The sequence below is a fragment of the Temnothorax americanus genome, unplaced genomic scaffold (assembly GCF_048541705.1).
Source record: "Temnothorax americanus isolate GAGA-0224 unplaced genomic scaffold, ASM4854170v1 Scaffold20, whole genome shotgun sequence".
Lineage (NCBI taxonomy): Eukaryota > Metazoa > Arthropoda > Insecta > Hymenoptera > Formicidae > Temnothorax > Temnothorax americanus.
Genome location: NW_027509339.1, coordinates 2,704,350 through 2,710,349, shown reverse-complemented (window position 1 = coordinate 2,710,349; position 6,000 = coordinate 2,704,350).

Sequence of the window (6,000 nt, the reverse complement as noted above, 5' to 3'; positions counted from 1 at the left end):
TGATGAACCGAGCGAAAATGTGCATAGTGACTTATTATTTAACCGCTGCGGTCGAAGCACTCTCTTCTCAATTGTCGTCATTACTTTGAGTTTTCGCCGGAGTTCGTCCCGGTGACGAACTACTCGAACGCTAAATAAAAATCGACCTTTAAATTCTTTGTCGACCCCGCGCCGCGCCGGGTTCGCGCGCGATTGTGTGTGCAAACGGAGAAACGAGAGTTCGCGTCCACCATGGGGCGCCAAGGGTGGGATGTTTGCGCACTTGCACTCTCTTCCTTTCCCCGAGTCCAATTAACGGAATTACCTCACGCCCGCTACAAAGGATTTGTTTTAACAATCCGCGGTGCTTTGGCAGCCGCGCGACCGGCGCGGGCGCCTCGCCGGAAGGAACTCCCATTTCCTGAATTATCCTCTCGCAACTCTCGTCCTCCAATTAATGACGTTTTCCGCCTCGAGAAAGACGCTCGCCCCAATGACGCGGATGAGTCCTCGTCAAGGCGGAATTTGCAGGACTTGAACCGAGAGTTGTCGCAAGTTTACCGATAGTTAATGTGTACTTTTGTGCGCGAAGAAATTACGTCAAACTGGAACTCAGATCTGGGAGTCCAATTTCCGAAAACGTTTGACTTAACAATGACTTATTTTTAAGTCAAACGACCACTCCTGGAAATCAGGGAGCTTTCTTGTTTGGCGCCGCTGCCGCCGCCGCCGCCGCGTGAGAGTTTCGCGCTTGCATATTAATAAATGTTAAATTGAATTCGGTGCGCCAAAATTTTATGCCCTTCAATTTGCGTCTCTCCGAAAACGCTCCGGAAATCCGGGTCACCGCCGGTTTTTACCTTCGTTCTTGTCGATCGGGGCTTACTTCGGTTACCACCCGTTTTTCAGAAGTTCAAGATGGAACGTCGCGGCAAGATGCTGCACTTAAAAGTCACCGTCGAGCGCCGGCGAAACGTTTCACGAGCAGGCATTAAGTAAAAAAGGAAATGACACGTACTTGAATGTGGGTCAAGTCAGCATAATTTAATAACGTCTGGTCTAAAAGGTTTCGCGAAAGGCTTCGATGGCTGTGTTATCAACGGCGCGAGCTCCGAGCGACGCGCGTCTATTCGCGTGCGATATATAACCGGGGCACGTCGACGGTTATTATACTATCGGATGAAACAATGAAGGCGCTCATAAATTTATTATTAAGTACGTTTCAGCAAAAATTATAATGTTAATTTCGGAATCGGTAAAATTCCCGAAGTTTATATACATATATCTTGACGTCGCGTTTATCGCGGTAAATTTTCAATCGGCAGTTTCTGATATCGGAATTTAATTAAAGCGATCTATTATACGAAATAAAGCAAAATTTTAATAGTGCACATGTTTATAAACTTTTGCGGCCTACGCACGAAACGCGAATCCCATTTATAGTGCTGTTATTAATATATATTGTATTTTCGAGTCTCTTATCCTGCCATCCAATAACGGTTAATTATTGCGCAATTAATTATTACGCGATAACGTTGATCATCATTCGATACATTATCAATTCATTTAATATCGCGGATTCTTTTGCGCGATATTGCAACAACAAACGTGTACAAAAAAGTATACTGTAAGAATTTTTCACGTTATCGGACATCCAACGAGCTGTCAGTAATTAATCCGTCAAGCGGAATAACGATAACGAAAAACACAACGCGAATATGAAATTCATCGAACAGCGCTCGTACGGAATAATATTCGTGCTTAATTAGCCCACATTTACGTGGTTGTTATTTAGCATTTCAACGAGATGCAGTTACATGTATCGCGCGTGTAACTCTGCAACAACGAGATGTGCTTAGAAAACGCTGAAATCGGGAAAAAAAACCACCAACTCCGAAATAATGTAGAATAACGATCATCTGATACAATAATCGTGCCATATTTACACAAATAATGATAGGCTTTTCAAAATTTAACTCTGATTGATTAAAACCATATCGTTTAGCTTTTTTTTTTTATTTATACAAAGACTCCGCCTAAATTTTCGTAAGAATAAGATAAAAGTTAGATCGAGTTCCATGGTTGGTTTTAGCTAGAAGATTAAGGGAAAGAGCAGACTAATATTGTAAACGATACTTAGAACGATTCTTTATCGTTGAAATAAGAGGGTCAGAGAATTTTTTTATTTGAAATTTATGAGAACCAACGGAAACATTTATTATGCGATACGATACGTATTAGCATTTATCAGCGAGGTAATGGAGCGGGGACGCGTATTTTGATATCCCTCGTTTTGCACGTACCACCCGTGTCGAAAAATCTCATTTTACATCGCATAAATAAGGAAATACGTAACTTATTAAAACTTGGAAAACTCGCAATGTGTTCGTTAGCACGTGAAATCTGATCGCGCTTCGTAATTATGTCCAAGTTATCAATTTTGTTGGCGAATAGATGTCCCTGTCGGAAAGTTTGTTATTAACAATATTCCGTTGCTAAATCGACGTTCCCTTCATGCTCCTCGGACGACGCCAGTGATCAATTATTTTTTAAATAACTTTGACAGTTGATTATTAAGTGACGTTTATGACTAGAGTAATCGTTGAGATTAAATAATTAATTACGAATTAATGTATATAATTTGTAGTCGGTACTCACAAGATATATAATTATTTTTTATTTCACTCGACGTCTTTATCGTATTTTTCTTCTTTAAAATGACGAACGTATTATAAAATTTGACAAAGTCATACAATTTAAAAATATTACAAGCCATGCCTCTATCTTTTACGTCCATTTTCTCAACGTTCATATATAAAATTATTGCATTTCAATATTACAAATAGATTGGAAGAAATAGTTAGATTTACGATCAGACACATATAAAAAGTTGTTTCTTGATTTTATCACGCATGCGTACAAATTTTCTCAAAATCTAGGAGAGACGTGAATTGCAAAAGTTGCGTTGACTTTACATTGGCTTGTATTAAACAAGTTGGAAATGGTCTCGAGGTATCGTTATAAATTACTAACAATCCCAAAACAACGGCGAACCATAAAAGAGACACAAAATACACTCTTCTTTCATTCACTGTGAAGGATTATTGTGCGACGCGAAACGAGATACATGCGCCTGTGACATTAAATTTATACCAGTGCTCCATTGTTTGCGAACATTCGGGAGCGTGCTTCCCGTTGCGCTTTATCGAAGGATTATACTATACGTATATTACGGGCTCGCTGGGCGATGACCAGATGTCTCGTAGATTTGATAATGAACGGCTTTGAGTTACGGCCGGTTATAAAAACCCGGGTCGACGTAGCCCTGTACGATCGCGCGGGAGGTCGATATGGAAATTCGGTAATACATACCCCGGCTATATTGCACGGCCGCGATAAGAGTTGCAAAACTCTCGGGCAATTTTCCTCAGGACCGCGGACTTCATAGTCGCGGTGAAATCTGATACTTTACGCGACTCGGGATCGCGCTTAACGGAACGCGGTAGTCAGCCACTGGTAAAAAGAGCCCGGTAGCCCCGTCGATTTATCGAGTGTCGAAACTTCCCACGCTCGAACATTTCTTTTGATACCAGGCAACGACGAAGTACAAATGCAACTGATACACGGTACTTTGTAATCTTCAAGTTGCATCGAAGATACACCATGTCTCTCTCTCTCTTTATTTCTACTACAATATACGCCGATATGTTAAATCGCAGATTTATTCGCAAATCATTGAAATAAAAATGTTTACGAAACAGCACAAAATTATTTAGATAATACTTTTCTCGATCGTATTATCCGCTCCGCAAATTATCGCGCGCGTATATAGGTACACCGCTCATTGCAATGCACACTTCTCGCAAAGCCCAACCGCGTAATGAAAAATTATCGCATTGCGGCTCGTCCGCTAAAGTAAGATTTGGTGTTTTGGGCCGCAACGCGATATTACATCGGTCCGCAAATTAACTCACTTATTAACTATCCTCACCGCAGGCTCGTGTAGGTGTTTATTTATGTGCCACAATTATTCTGTAATTAGCCTTCAGTTATTCCGTAATTAGCGTTAATAGAGTTTAATGAAAGCTGTAGCTATCCGTTGCGAACTCGTTGCTTCTCGATTAGCCCGAAACTCTAGGCGCATCCCCCGGAGATGCAGGCCGCGATGTACGGATGGTGCCATCGTGGGCAGAACTCGTGGAGATAATGGCGCGTCTTCGCGTGACTGTGTATAACACTACATAGACAACAAGATCGCATGCCCCGCACATGCCCATCGCAAGTTATTGTTCTCAAACTCGCCGCGATTCGTCTTGTCAAATAATGTCTCCATTTTTCTTCGTTCCACGCTTGTGTGCCATGCCAATTCGTTCTTACACTGAATCCTTATATACATTTAAAATATAATTTGAAGATAAACGTTCAAGTTCTTCTCTCTTTATTTATCATCATAATTATTTTATAAATCGTGTATTCCATACAAAAATTGCGCGATAAAACGAGATTTTATAACAATTAATAATTATCAGCTTTATCTCAATCATATTTATTCTTTCTTCGATATTTTTCACATATTGTGTGTGTGTGTGTGTGTGTGATGTAATTTAAATTTTCTATCTAAATGTAATTTTAAGTACAGCTGTCACATTTGATGAGAAAACGCAGCTGTGCATTTTATATACGGCAATTTATATATACAAAAATAAAATATTCTGCTTGCATATAAAAAAGTAATATCTTAATTAAAATTGGGACATTTAATTTATACAAAAGGCATGTCATGAGTCAAATTTTGTTGAATTTTGTTAAATTAAATAGCTATTTTTTATTTATGCTTTCTTTTCGTATATAAGCTTTTTCGTAATAAGTGTAATTGCTTTAAAAAAAATTGCATGTATTATTGATTGTCTAAAAGAAAAAAAAATAAGAAAAAATAAATCTTTCTCTGTTTATTGGGAAATATACGTCAAGTTTATCCTTTTGTTCATTAAAAATAACTTATTATTCCTGATTATTCAATCTCTGATTACTTGTTATCACTTAAAAGATATTAACAGTCAGTAAATGATATTTAGCAAAATCAGCAGATGCTTATAAGTTCGAAAAAATTCCGATTAATTTAATTGGCAACTTAATACTCGTACTATTTTTTTAACATAGATAAAATAATAAATTTTTTTATATTTAAAAAATCATATAGAATAAAGATTTGATTAAAGATAACAAATGTATATAGTTAATAGAAATTTTACGTACAGTAATCAACTTCGGTTTAATTGATCATTGATCAGATTAATCGGAGTCATCCTCAGAGAAATAAAGATATTTGTTAAACATGGATATAGAAATCAATTTTTTGTTAAATAAAAAATTACATAGAAAGAAAGATATTTGATTAAGAAACACCAAATTATATATAGCTCAAAAATTTGCAGTAATTAATTCCGATTCAATTAATCATTGATTAAATTAATCGGAGTTATCCTAAGAGAAATAGAAATATTTTTTAACATAAATAGAAATCAATTGTTTTATTGATTAAGAAATTGCATAGACAGATTTGATCGAGCGGACGGATACTTGGTTAGAATTTTTACATTTATTACAGAGTAATCAATTCCGGTTCAATTAATAACTGATTAAATTAATTGGACTCACCCTAATGGGAAATAGCACGAAATAATGTCCACACGAAGAAACTTTTTATTGTAAAAAATACAACCAGTATATGGGAGTAGGAGCAGGCGACACAGGCGTATTTGATGAAAAGAGCGACCAAAACCCAAAACGTGACATACGCTGCCATCTCGTGTTGCACTGTACAAGTTTTGTAAAATTTATTATATAGTATGCCAAAAGTGGGATCTACGAATCTGTAAGAGATGCAGAATTTGTTAGCGGGATGATATATGTGCGCATGAGATTAAATAAAAACGAAGATCTTAATAAAATGCATGGTTTAATTCAAACATGTATTGCACACTCTTTCGCGTTGTAGTGAAGAAAGGCGAATTGATGTCA